Here is a 15545-nt window from a genome sequence, read left to right as displayed (position 1 = left end):
GAGAGGCAGGCAGAGAGAGAGAGAGGGAAGCAGGCTCCCTGCTGAGCAGAGAGCCTGATGCGGGACTCGATCCCAGGACCCCGAGATCATGACCTGAGCCGAAGGCAGCGGCTTAACCCACTGAACCACCCAGGCGCCCAAGAGAGTACATCTTTGTACTTCAAGAGAGTACATCTTTGAAACTCTGTCTGAAACCGGGTGGATAGCAATGCTGCTCTGTGCAGTGGTAAAGGTAGTGAGGACTCTAATTCCTTCAACTACAAAATTTCAACCAATCTGTCTGTTAGTCCCACCTACGTGTTTTGGAAACATAGTGTACCTCTTAGTCCTGAATTGGCTTATTTCATTGTTCCTCACCAGGATACTTCTCCACAAACATAGACTTCGTTTCTAAGACAGGCTGAGTCTGTTTCCCAGCTTCAGACATTTTGTTGTCATTTCTCATCATATGTCCCATTCCTTCATCTTGTGGACTTCTCCTTTCTGATATCATCATCTTCATATTTAACTGGGGTTTCATGAAGGAGCTGAGTGTGCAAAAGCAAGGATAGTTTTTAAATGTCAGGGCAGTACTAAAAGAGCAAAGTTGCCAACTTAAATGAATTCATACTAGTCAAATTGTGAAGAAATTGAATGTAAAATTATACTAAATGTAATTATTAAAATTATTATTATGGTTAATTGGAACAAGTTGAGTTTCCACAGGAAACGTCATGGATCCTTAATGGTATTCATACAAGAGAGAATATAAAGTGGAAAAAAATAGATAATTATAATTCAAGTAAGGATAAATATATTAACCTTTTTATTTACTGATTTTAATAATTATTACAGGTTTATATATGACTATGTTGTGTCTAAAATATAAATATATAGTTATTCATATTTAGATGAGCAAAAATTAAAAAGTAAAAACACGGGACTTTGAGTCAGCCAAGTAGTTTTAGAACAAGTAGGAAAAAAGATTAATAAAAATGATAGACTATAAATGTGTAGTTGAGAAAGGCTTCTACAAAAATATAAAATTCAGATTATAAATCAGAGTGAAAACTATACAGAGAGATTGATATTGACATACAGAGTGGAGGGAGGTGACTTTTTTTTTCCCATTTTATTTATTTTTTCAGCGTAACAGTATTCATTCTTTTTGCACAACACCCAGTGCTCCATGCAAAATGTGCCCTCCCCATTACCCACCACCTGTTCCCCCAACCTCCCACCCCTGACCCTTCAAAACCCTCAGGTTGCCCCAACCTCCCACCCCTGACCCTTCAAAACCCTTAGGTTGTTTTTCAGAGTCCATAGTCTCTTATGGTTTGCCTCCCCTCCCCAATGTCCATAGCCCGCTCCCCCTCTCCCAATCCCACCTCCCCCAGCAACCCCCAGTTTGTTTTGTGAGATTAAGAGTCATTTATGGTTTGTCTCCCTCCCAATCCCATCTTGTTTCATTTTGATCAATACTTTTCCGATATGCTTCTCAAGTATCAGTCCAGATTAGAAGCTTATTGATTCAAAATCCTTACTTTGCTAGAATGATGTAAAACACTACGCTTAGGAACTAAACTTATAATAAATCAAGTATTTAGATTCTTTCATTGTAAGCTTCCAGTTGATAAAAGAAGGTGGGCATTTTACTAAGTAGCATAACAAAAAAGAAAGCAAAGATTTTCCCCATGTGTGCCATGAGTGTTGCATGATCTTTAATTAAAAGAATTAGATAAGAACTGCGTATGTGATTATATCATCCTTTTCCTTTTTGTTTTTATGCCTTATTTTTTATTTTGACGTCAGTTTGTCTTAATTGAGAAATTCTCATTTTTGTTATTGCTGGTATTTTCGTTCTTTTGCCTGAGGAAGTGGATGATAAGGGGAACAGGGAATTCATGTCCCTGAGGGTACAATTTCTGTGTTATTTTGTAAGTGATAACTTCGGACATCTGCAAGTTTAGCTTACTATGTTACATTTTGTGTCTAAAAGTCATGAAATTAGGTGCTTAAAGTTTGAGATGGTGCATATTCCTGTTGCTGTGTAACTTCCAGTAATAAATGCAGGTTTGCAAATATCATGAGTTTATATAGTCCAAGAATGCATCTGCTGTTTGAGTTTTCCTGGCAACATCCTTACCAAATGCCTAACCATTAGGCTCTGAATGTTAATAATGGTGTTGCCCATTCTCTTTGATTTCCTGCCCTCTCTTAACATCTACCTATTGTTTCTAGTTGTATCTGTTGCATATTCAAAAACAAACCTAATGTGTCCTGTTCTCTATGCCCAGAATGCTTCCCCCCCTCTTTTATAAGATACAATCCTATGCATATTTTGAAGCTAAAGTCAATTTTTTTTCTTCTATCAGTACGCTACAGATGTTCCTTTATTATTATAAATAATTTTAGAAATTCCTTCTCCAGGAAAAAAAATTGCTCTTTTCCTGGTTACACAGGGAATTGTCTTAAGCATCAGTATAGCAGTTAACACATTACGTGTGGTTAGTTGTGTAAGTATTTACTTAACTGGTAAAAATCAAAATTTTAAACTACTTAAGAGGTGTCATAGTCACCCTGTACTTCTCAGCAGAGTATCTTGAATAAACAGCAATTGTAAAAAAAACTTTTTTGAAATTAATTAATTTGGAAAACATTTTCCAGTTTGTGGCCATTTTTTAGGGTGATGGGCTTCTCAGAGAAAAGTACTATAAAACAATTACGATTCTATATTCTTGCTATGAAGAGGTCTGCAGAATTTTAAAATTTACATGTTAGTTTTTACTTTCTAATTTTTACATTTCATCAGCTCCTAAGGAGAAGACCAAGTTACCACTAGCTGAAATAAATGTCTATTTTTAGCAATTCCAAACCATCTCTCTTCCAAATAAGAACACATCCACAGGAGTAATGAATGGGACTTACATTTTTTAAAAAAACATTTTATTTATTTATTTTACAGAGAGATAGAGAGAGCACAAGTAAGTAGGCAGAGCGGCAGGCAGAGGGAGAGGGAGAAGAAGGCTCTCCACTGAGCAGAGAGCCTGATGCGGGGCTCTATCCCAGGACCCTGGGATCATGATCTGACTGAGCCACCCATGCGTCCCGGGACTTACATTTCTAAATAGACTATGTGATAAACTGCTCAAGGGCTTTGGGAATTCTTCCAGTGTTAGGGCCATACTTATACTGGTTACTGGACCCAACCAAGCTAGAATGCAGATCTGTGTCAGGCCACCACATCTCTTCTTCTTCTTTTTTTTTTTTTTAAAGATTTATTTATTTATTTGACAGACAGAGATCACAAGCAGGCAGAGAGAGAGGAGGAAGCAGGCCTCCTGCTGAGCAGAGAGCCGGACGTGGGGCTCGATCCCAGGATCCTAGGATCATGACCTGAGCCGAAGGCAGAGGCTTTAACCCACTGAGCCACCCAGGCGCTCCCAGGCCACTACTTCTTTTTTTTTTTTTTTTTTTTTAAGATTTTATTTATTTATTTGACAGAGAGAGATCACAAGTAGATAGAGAGGCAGGCAGAGAGAGAGAGAGAGAGAGAGGGAAGCAGGCTCCCTGCTGAGCAGAGAGCCTGATGCGGGACTCAATCCCAGGACCCCGAGATCATGACCTGAGCCGAAGGCAGCGGCTTAACCCACTGAGCCACCCAGGCGCCCCCAGGCCACTACTTCTTAAGGAAGAGATATTCCTGTTGATTAGTAGTTGCCTGTTCCTACACTTGTTTTGCTCTATAATTAAACCATTATTGTTACAGGTAACATGGATTTTGTTGTAGTTAAGAGCTTGGGTCTTGTGGCTAAAGAGCCATTATTTCAGATCTTTGATCTGCAGGAATGATAGAAGAACCTTAAACAAGTTAAATAGCTTATCTTCCTTTCCCTTTTCTTATATGAATACATGGAAATGAAAATATTTATTTCTGACTTATGTCCTTTAAATTAAAAAACACTTGAAATATTTGCTAAATGCCTAGCACCCTGTAGAGGCTCAAAACTGTCAGTCATCTTCATCATCAACATTATCAATGAACTCAGTGATTTATTAGGTTCATATAAAACAATAAACATAATTACAAATTAGTTTTAATACGTATCAGATGAAAACTAAATAAATATTTGGGATGCATAGGGGCCAGGAGCAAATTTCTCCTTGTCCTTTTTTTCTCCCTCCATTCATCAGCCAAGAATATTGGATAAAGTGAGAAAATAACGAAGCTTTAAAAAATAGCTTTAGAAATTCCTGTGGTGCATGTGTCCATCTTTATATGTGGTTTCCTTTAGACTGCGAGGACCTTTAGGCCAGGGGCTGAATTTAACCTAGTGTTTAATATGGGCATTAATTTATTCAGTTCTTAAAACTTCACTCTTGAATAAGCTGCCTCGGAGCTAAGGAGATCAGGCATCCCATTTTTTGAGGGATTATTTTATTTTTTAGTACATTTGATGGTGGCCTGTGAAATCCTAAGAGTATGGCAATTTCTCCCCCAACTTATTTTTTTTGTATCACAAATATGCTTACTCTAGTGTAGTGGGATTGACATTCCCGGGTTCAGGCAGTGGCTCTGCAGTCAATACTTTTTCAGCATTATTTAAGCACAATTCCATGCAGACCCTCTGAATTTACAAGTTCTGGAATTAGTGAATGAATGAATATTAACCATTTACTTTGGACCCGGCCTAGAGCTAGACATTTGCAAATATATTATTTTAGTTAATCCTCAAACAGCCTGAAGGATGCATATTATAATCCCCATTTTACAGATGAGGAAACAGGCTCAGAGAGGTTAAGTGATTTACTTAAGGATATTCTGGGTGGAGGGGGCAAAATGTTGAGAGACAAATCTGGGATTATTGGAGTATGGGGTGCTGGGATGAGAGCAAACTCTAGGCAATTCAGCAAAAGAGGATCTGGAAAGCCAGGCCAGGACAGTAATAAAGTCCATACTACAAGATTTGGCCTTTATCCTGAAGATCAGTGGTTCTCAATTTTGAGATTCATGGACATCATCTGCCATGGATGTTTTAAAAATGAAAATTATTACCCCCATTCCCCACTCTGAAGGAGTCGGGAGTGGCTGGAATCTATATTTTCCTGAGCTGGCCAGGTTATTCTGTTGCTCTGCAGTCCATACTTCAAGAACACTGTTGTAGGCAAGGGGAGTTTTAAAAAGATTTTTTACAGGTGAATTTCATTATTCTTGATAATGAAGAGGATGGGCCACAGGGATACTAAATTAGAGACAATGAATTGTTTAGAACCCTGATTCTCAAGCTTGTCTGCATATAGGAATCACCTGAGAAGCTTTGAAAACTACTTATGCTTGGATCCTACCTGCAGAGATTTGAAGTTAATCAGTCTAGGGTGTGTCCTGGGCATTAGAATTTTTGTAAAGTTCCCAAGATCACTTTTATATGCAGCGATTTTTGAAAACCACTCTTTGAGGATGCTATTACACGTCCACTTGGGAAACAGTGAGGCTCTGAATTAATGTAGGATTGGCAGCACCACTGAGAGTGCATTAGCATTTTTGGATAGATTAAGAAGAGGGAGTTCTTTTCAATGAGCTCACAGCAGCCTTGTGCCCAGATTCTGGGCTTGACTTTAGTACCAGCTTTCTCCTACTGTTGAGTACCCACATGGCGCATTACCCAACCCAGCAACCCTGGAGATATTAGGAGGTCACAGGATGTGCATAAAGTTAGAGAGGAAGATAGATGTGGTTTCAGTCTTCCCCCGATGTCTACTTTGAGTCCCTACTTTGGTCTTCTTTTCTGGTCATGCCCTAGGAGAGGCATTGACCTGCGATTTTGTGTTGAGAATTATTTTGAAGGCCAGGAGTCAATGGAAAAAATGACCATAATCAAGTAAAACTTTCTGCCAGGGAATCTGAAGGAGGTTAAAGGAGCACCCCAAATCAGGCATATGTTATCCCATTGTCAATTACAACGCATTCTCAGCCTAGATTTTTCTTTTATGTAATTGAACAAAGCTGAATTCTAAAAGCAAAGAAGAAACTCCATACCCCAGCCCACGAACACTTTGCTCAGAGGCAGATTTCTGTTACATGAAATTGTTTTGTCGTCATTTTGTTTTAAAGTGTTCTTTCTCTTGCTATTTCACACATCTTGCACTTTGTAGGAACTTAGGTGGGAATATTTTGTATGGCTTTCTTTGAATGTTGTTTGTGGGGGATGTATCCTGTTGCACACAGGTTTTCATTCTCAAGCCCATTTCCTTTTCATTCTCAAGAAGGCAAACAGTGTCTCCTGATCTGAATGAGGCCTAAGGGGGGCGCCTGGGTGGCTCAGTGGGTTAAGCCGCTGCCTTCGGCTCGGGTCATGATCTCAGGGTCCTGGGATCGAGTCCCGCATCGGGCTCTCTGCTCAGCGGGGAGCCTGCTTCCCTCTCTCTCTCTCTGCCTGCCTCTCTGTCTACTTGTGATCTCTCTCTGTCAAATAAACAAACAAACAAAAAAAAATCTGAATGAGGCCTAAGGCATTCTTCCTCCTTATTCTCCTTCATATTTGCTACTATTTTTCCTCTTAAATGACTTTCTGGAATTTTCTACCCCCAGGATGACCTAAGCTTAGCAGCTGATTTGTGCTATATATGCTTTGTGGGTTAAATGTCATGACCTGCAGAAGCTATAAAACAAAGAAAGAGCAGTAATCACAAAAATTTTTGTGTAGCACTAAGTCTTGAAAGACAGTGGAGAAGTTAGAAAAAAATTGGTGTCAATATTATCTTATGTTGGATATTAATATTTCCATTGTACAGATGGAAATTGAGGCTCAGAAAAAAGAAAAAGAATAGAATTAGCATGTCATGATTGGCAGGTCTGGTATTCTGCTAAGTACTTAATATGTTTATTTTATTTGTTTGCAAAAGAATTAGGTATTATCATCCCTGTTTTATGCGTGAAGACACTGAACATCAGAAAGGTGAACTACTTGTCCAAGGTCAAACAGCCAGAACTGGTGAAAATGGCATTCAAATTGCTTTGACCCCAGAGCTCTTGCTCTTTTCATATTTCTTAAGGCTTACAAAAATAAATGAGAGGTCAATGGCCTCATGACCTGTAGTCTAGGACTTTTCCTTTGTTACCATCATAAGTTGCTTCTATTATCCTCCAGGTATCAGGGTAACTAAGCCTGAATCTATGCAGATCACTTGTGAACCCAAGGTTAAGAAAGTGTTTTTGCCTCCATAGCTTTAAAGCATAGTCTTACTATAAGCCAAGAGCTCCAGAAGTTCTTGGACTAGTCTTAGTGGCTTCCCTACGATTTACGATAACAGCAAACGTGTAGGAAGCACTACTCTGTATTTGGCACTGTTCTAAAATACTTTACACATATGAATTCATTTAATTCCCCCTTATAACCACTTGGGAAGATGTTATCTATCAGAAGGCACATTTTATAGAGCAAGAGCTGGGAGACAAAGAGGCTGAAGAATCCTCCCAAGGTCCCATAGCCAAACCCCAAATCCATGTTCCTGACTGCGTTGCCATGATGCCTCAACATGTGGCTTGCTTCCCCTCCTCTCCTTCCATTCTAACAAATGCTGCTCAGCAGACTGACCTTCAGATTATAGCTACTCACTGCTCACTGTTTTCTGACTGTGCTTATCTTACATAAAATCCCTCTCAGGAATTTCTAAAATAATTCTTTTCTTTCTCTTAAAAAGAACAGCCCTGTTGTACAGATCTTGGGGTCATGCTGGCTGGAGGCTTCCATTTTCCATCATCAGCTGAATCACATGTTAGCCTGTATCTGCTTTAGACTTCTCTATTTGCTTTCCATGCTTTGGATTTGGTTTTTCAATGACCATGGAATCTAGAATAATTTTCTTTGCATTATTTTACATTACTTAAAATGCCTTTAATGGTAGGTATTTTAACGTTCTATTTTAAAGAAATGACAAGCCCTTTAGCTAATCCGCTTGCAGTTAGATTTATTTGCTATCTGATCCTCACAAGATCAAGACTTTTTTTATATTGACAATGGAAAGTATATTAATGTTTCTGGCAATATAGGTACTATATAAACTCAAGAGGTTATGAAGATTATTTTCTGAAATTGAAATTGATTATTCTCTATGAAGGTTGATTACAGCTATTGAGATCATGAAAATAAAATGTCAACTCTTTTATTATTTTAGAGAATAGAATTGCTTTCCTTTTCATGGATAAAATAGCGGTTCCATGCTATAACTTCACAAATGTGGTTGAGTTTTTTTTTTTTCCCAAATAGTCATTTTCAGAGGGATGATCTATGGCTTGTCAACTTACAGTAAAGCTGATGTAAAAAGTTTGTGGTGGCAACCCTAAATGTTTTATCACCTGTCAGAAATTTCAGTGATAATAAAAAGTAACATCCTTTAAATTAATTAGACATGATTAGGACTTCAAGCCCAGAGGCCACTTCATTATGCAAAAATTATAACAGTTAGCTATTTAAATTACCATTAAATTGATTCTTATGTTAATTGATATCTCACTTATAACCCTAGATTTTAATTTATATAAGATCCCTGGAAATAATAATAAGATGAAATAAAATATTATTTTGGAGAAATTCTTACGTGAAAAAATGTACTAAAAAATTGATGGTTATATTTGACCCTCAGTAGAATTTCTATATTAAAATCAAGCTACTTTCTCATGAAACGGCACAGTTTAGATTCATCTCATGTTTTGTGGGGTCCCCATAAACACCAAGAAAAGTTACATTTGTGATTCGGAGGGTAATTTTTTTTTTCTCTAATGAGTACTGTCTTCTCCTGTCTGACACAGGACACAGGAAACAGTTTAATTTAACCCTTTGAAATGTAGCATGTAATGTGACACATTTGGAGACAGGAGGGTAATGTGACTGTACACATAGCCAACATTTGCAGATGGGAAGTGACAAATATTAAAGAGAAGAACTGACATCATGGAGTAGAATAGACTAGAGTATCACCTCACAGTGTCTTAATAAACAGGCACTGGGGAAGAGCTCAGTGGGTTGGGCCGCTGCCTTCGGCTCGGGTCGTGATCTCAGGGTCCTGGGATCGAGTCCCGTATCGGGCTCTCTGCTCAGCAGGGAGCCTGCTTTCCTTCCTCTCTCTCTGCCTGCCTCTCTTGTGGTTTCTCTCTGTCAGATAAATAAAATCTTAAAAAAAAAATCTTGAAGTTAAAATGCCAATTTCAGGAAACTTGGAATTAATTGTTCTTTAGGGACAAATTGAGATGAACTGGGGCACATCCTCCATTCAGATACACAAGTACCTAATGCTTTCTCTCTCTCTTCTTTTTTGAATGACTAGTTTTGAATCTGCAAGATGGCAGAGGAATTAAAATATTATTCTGGTCTATTTTAGAGAGTCAAGTCTCTACTAATTATAATCCCTTTGTATTTTTATTTCTGAATGTCTTACTAAATCACAGTCCCGTGTGTGTGGGAAATAGAGTTTATCAGATGGGCCTAATTCCTGGGGCTAGGTTTTCAATCACATGAGAATTTCCCAAGGAATCTCTAGTTTACTTTACAGGTTTTAGCAATAACTGTTTTCAAGTTGTAAGCTGCAATTAGAATATTACAAATTACAAGAAACCGTCCTTGTAGGTATGGATTCAGGATTGGGTTATTCAGGAAAAAAATGGTTAGAGATGAAAAGGGAAATTTTAGTGCAGGTTAACCTCCCTCATATTATCATTGCTTGTTCCTCCTTCACAACTAAGATCTTCACTCATGTGTTAGTAGTTTTTGTTTTGTTTTCTTCACTTGTCACTTGTTGTCACATCCTGGGGACGGAGCTATAATACATCTAAGAGTTGAGCAAGGTCAGTGCCTACTAATGCACAATTAGAAACAAATGCAGGCTGAGTGGAGAAGCCCAGCTGGAGATGATGCTGGTACAAAAGTTCGTGAAGAAGGAATACAATTTTATCAAAAAAAAAAAAAAACAAAAAAAAGTTCCATAAGTCATAGTCCAAAGAAGATGCCGAGATGATGTGCTAGCATCATTCCAGCCTCCCCGTCTAGGCTTTGTGATGTTTAATCACACTCCATTTCTGCAAAGGGTCACTTCTGCTTTCCTAGCTGGTGCCCTTCCAGACACTCCCAATAGGGGGCGCTAGAGGGATACTGGAAAACTCCAGGAGGAAGAAGGGGGCTTGTTCATTTCTGTGACTCTCTTCTCTTGGCCACATCACCATAGCAGCGCTGCTTCATTCCAGTAGCTGCTGTTGATTCACTATTCTGTTTTCTCAAGACTCAAGTCATCTTCACACGCTCCAGAACCACAGACACCAGTTGGCCAGTGCATCTCCCTCCAACGTCTGCGTTTCAGAGCCGACAGATTCCTCCTCTCAACTCAGAGACTCTAGCACTGTGTTAGCTAATATGGTAGTCACTAGCTACCTGTGGAAATTAAAAGTAAGTAACATTAAATAACATTTTTAAAAATTTAGTTTCTCTGGTACACTTTAAGGGTTCAATAGTCCTGTGTGGAGAGCATATACCGTTCCCATCATTGCAGAAAGATTTCCTGAACGGTAATGATGTCTAGCATCTGTTGAGAAGTGCTGACTTCTCGAAGGTCTGAGTTTTCATTTTGAGGGGCTTTTCCTCCAAGTGTCTAGATTTTGGTAACCTTAACCTCTTCTCTACGTTTCTTTTCCTCCATAAAGATGGTAGGTGTTTTCTGTAGCTTCTATCTCCGTGATGCCTTATTTCCTTTTTTCCTTTTCTGTTCTTTAATACCTAGGTAACAATTCTTTATATTAAATTCTGGGCCAACTGCGTAATTTGCAGAGTAGTGAAAAAAGAAAATACAGATCTTATTCAAAAAGTGAGTAAAAGTGCCAATAAAGGTATGTAATAAGATTTTTTTTTCTTCTTTGATCTCTCTCTCTCAACTGTCACAGTGCTGTTTATTTTCTATTCTGTGTCATTCTAAGTAAAAATAAAATTAAAATATTTTAAAAAACAGTGCGAATTTGACCATTCATCTTTATAGTGTATAATACCAATTTCAAGTATAAATATCAGACCATTTATTCCAGTGTGGAATCTCCAACATTGAACAATTTGTGTTTTGTGGCTTATTCCTGGAGAGTGCCTTGAGCTGGCTCAAAGGAACAAATGCAAGTGAAACTCAGGAAGTCTGGAGAGTTGGGGAGAGGGTATCTCCAGGCATAGAGCCTGCTGAAGGAGGTCTTGCAGGCATGGGGATATGCTCATGGTGATGCATACTCTCACAGGAGCCCAGCGCCTGCAGTGGCTGGGCTTGATGACTATTGGATATCCCCTCTCAGTGGCTGCTGAACTGATGTGGTACACCCTGGCCAAATGTAGCATCTGGGGAAATCAAGCCAGGTGACATGAAAAAGGGCTTGTCACCAAACCCGCAGGAGATGGATGGCCCTCAAGGGTCTTAAAACTTCAGCACAAAGGTTTTAAATTCCTGTTGTTGGTATATAGATAGGGGTGGGAAAGAGGCTCACAGACTGGGCTGGTCAGCCTAAGGAGGCTCCATGAGTCTGTGGGATATATGTACCCAACCCTGACTTTCCTGTCTTCATGCTGGGGTGGAGGAGCATCAGTCATTGGGCAGGGGTGAGAAAGTGAGGCCAGTTAGGATCTGGGACACCAGAGTGAAGAGTGGGAGGCTGAGAACTGAGCCAGGGGAGGCAGCAAGAGGAGGGACCATGTGTGTGTTGAGGCACTAAGCTTTTGGAATATGCTTTATTATCCCATTGTCCAACTTCATCATCCCACTTATAAAACACACATTCAAAGGTAAAATTATCCAGAATTTCATTGCAGCAACTACAGAGTATTAAATTTCAAGTGTGGGACTTGAGCATGAGTCCCTATATGAGTGCCTTTGTCACTTGTCTATGAAGCTGGCCCTGGTTAAAGTGGCTCGTGTGGTTTTGTCTCCTGATTGGACCCTGACTGATAAGGATGAGAAGGCAGAAGTTAGGTTAACTCTGGTGGAGACGAACAAGGGGCAATAAATTCTGCTCAATGTTTTTCTTCTCCTGACACTCTGATCTGAACATCTGTCAGTCAGTTTTTGTGACACACCGTTACTTAAAGCTCCCTTTTGTTATTAACATTTCTTGGTGGACTCCAAAGTCCATTGGCTTGAATACTGTATCTTTTCTTTTTCTTTTAAATTTACTGTGGAATGTTAGTAAGTTTATTTTCTCTATTACTGCTCTTTATTTCCACTCTCCCCTCCCCACAACTTCTACCTTCCTCAGATGTCTCTACTTTGCAAAATTATCTTAAGAATAGATATTGCCCTTTAAATTTGTCCATACTTTTTCTCTCTTTGCCATACCTCAGCCTTTCACTTATGAAGTAGTGTTTTCCTAGAGAAAGACCATTTTTAAAGCTGCCCTTTTTTTTTCTATGGGGGAGAAGATGGAGAATTAGCTTTCCGTTCAAACCTTCGATGACATCTTTGTTCTCAGACAACATATATCTACATTCAGTCAACCATGTACAAATAGATTTTCACATTTGAGGGGTTAAATGCTCTAGTACAAATATCTCTTTACTACTCTGCTTCAGTTGGTAAGATTCCTAAACAAATAAATCCTGAGGAATATCAGAAGTTCGTAATTCTGTATCCCAGATACAGAAACCATGTAGTAAACCCCAATAGCCAATGGGATTGAGGGGTCCAGTTCCCAGAAAATGCAAGAAATGGATAAGAAATTTCAGGAAACCATGCTTGTCAGCATTTATAATTTTGCCCTGAGTGATTTTTATCTACTGACATGCACATGCATGTACATGCCCGGACACCCTAGCCATCTTTTATCCTTTCTCATACATGGATATCACCTTCCATTCCATAGCAAAAATCAGCCAAGAAAAATGAGAAAATCCCTGTCATTGGATCAAATAAAGAAAAACTTTGAGATCCACCAAGAAGCACCAACTCATGAGTTGGAAAGTAATGAATGACTCCATTCCAATCCAAGAGAGACCAAACCAATCAGTACATGTAGGGGGCTGGGAAAATAATAGGAGAGTTTTGCATTTCAAGAGCTGAATTACTGTAAAGAAACTAACAGAAGCTAAGCAATTGTCCTTTTCACCTGAACATATGCCTGGACTAAGAAGAGAATCTGGAAAAACGCAGAAGTTCCTACCTGTTTCTTCCCAGAACAGAGCCAAAAAGAGCCAGCCATATTGGAAAGGGCATTTCTGATTAAGATAAGTCATGTAAATATTGTACAGGTACCTGTAGAAAATGTTTCTACTCAGTAGGGAAACAATCTGCTTCACTGAGACAAAATCGGTCAAATTTGTATTTCCAGGATAGATAGCAGGTTCTCAAACTTCACCACAGGTTGTCAAAGTGTAAATATAGAGAAAGTGATGCATCTAATTGCTTTGCTCTTATGACGATCATGAGTAACTGCCAAGTAGTATTGAACAGTTATTCTATGCCTAAATAGTACTCCTTAAATTCATTGAAAACGCATAATGAGTGACTTCTCAGTTACAAAATTGGAGGTTCAATTCCATGTGTTTTATGCATGTATGTATGTGTTTATTTATAATAATAAATAAGTTATAGTTATGTTGTCTCAACTGTACATAACTTAAAGTTTTAATTGAGGAGCATTTTGTTTCTATAACTAATCCTTGATACTGCTTTGTTCCTTATTTGAGTTAGACACATTTTCTAATTATATTATTTCAAAGATTATTCAACATAAAGTTTGGACAGATGGACTTAATAGTCTCTTGATGTGTTTTTCATGCCCATAAATGTGACTAACTCATATTACAGTTTAATTGGTTTTAGTAGAATATGCATTTTGTGAATATGCATTTTGTGAATAACATGCATATAATATATATAATATGCATATAATATAATATATTATATATATTATATATTATATATAATATATATAATATATAATTATATATATTATATATATTATATATATATAATATGCATATAAAACTCGTGCATAAACTGCTTATTATTCTAAAGGTAAAATATTTCAGTGCTCTTACATCTCCCATTCAAGAGATACAATAAAAAAGTGGTAACATAAGAACCATCTGTTACAACTAGAGTATTCTTTAAAATGTGTATTTCTTCATCATGCTTAAATATCATCTACCTTCATACTTACCTTTCAGTTCTGGGTAGCACTAAGTTAAATCTCGGAGTGAACTGGATTGGGACTCAGATTGGATGCTGCTTTAAATTGGTTTCTGTGGGGGCGCGTGGGTGACTCAGTGGGTTAAGCCGCTGCCTTCGGCTCAGGTCATGATCTCAGGGTCCTGGGATCGAGTCCTGCATCTGTCTCTCTGCTCAGCAGCGAGCCTGCTTCCCTCTCTCTCTCTCTCTGCCTGCCTCTCTGTCTACTTGTGATCTCTCTCTGTCAAATAAATAAATAAATAAAATCTTTAAAAAAAATAAATTGCTTTCTGTGTCTGTGGCATTACCCTTGCAAGACGCTTTTGGGAGAGTTGATTTTTCAATTATACAATTAGAGAGAAAGGCTAAAAATATTTTTGTTTGCTTTTCTTGCTTGTATTTTTTTCAGCTAGTTAAACTAGGGTCTGTTTTGTCTAGGTTATTTGAAATCTCATCATCATCCAGAGAAATGTGGTTTGCAAATTAAAATAGTAACATCAGCAATTTCCCCTGAGAGAGACTTGCTTCTGCCCTGCCAGAGGCAGTATCACTAAGTAACAAATAGTCAGAGTTTCTCTCAGCTGCTACTGTGCTTATGAGTGTATGAACACTGGCAGGCAGAGACCTGTCGTCTGCAGATGCTAATACAAACTAATGTGAGCCGTAATCACGGCTTTCTTTTGGAGACATGGCATTGCTATTATTACTACTAGGATGTTTGCCAAAGGCAAACTCCCTTACACACACGCACACACACATCTCCCTGGTTCCTTCACTGTCTGCTTCATTAAGTGATTCTCCAGATCTTAGCTAAATACAGTCCCTCCGTAGACCTCATCTTGCAGTCCTTCCTCCTATCAAAGTGGGAACATTGGTCAAGAAATGACTGTAAAACCACATCCTAAGAATACAAGCCAATTGTGTTTTTGTTGTGTTTTGTTTTATATATTCCATTGTGTGCTTTAGCTTAAGTGAATCCAAAGGTTTTAACACGAATGTGTCTTTCATGATCACTTTTTTTGAGATTTTGGAGAAATATTTATAAGTAGGACTGAGGGAAGAGGAATATAAGAAAACTAGTTTGTACATGTGCATGAAATAATACAATAAACCATCAGCATCCTTTTGAAATCACTGTTATGTATGCACATTATTGCTGTATTTATGGAATTACCTTTGCTGCGGTCTTCCATTATTTATAAAATAACCACTGGTGGAACTATATGCCAGGTTGTAATGATGCTAGTTTAGAAATAAGAATTAGCTTCTAATATAAAGTGTAAACAGAAAACTATAGGAACATGGAGTAAGAAGTGATCTGTTTGGTGAGGTGGGTTCACAGAGGAGGTTAGATTTAAACCAGATGTTCATGCTAATGACAGGCT

The sequence above is a fragment of the Meles meles genome, chromosome 1 (assembly GCF_922984935.1).
Source record: "Meles meles chromosome 1, mMelMel3.1 paternal haplotype, whole genome shotgun sequence".
Lineage (NCBI taxonomy): Eukaryota > Metazoa > Chordata > Mammalia > Carnivora > Mustelidae > Meles > Meles meles.
The sequence above is the reverse complement of the archived record's forward strand: the minus strand, read 5'-3'. Positions refer to the sequence as shown.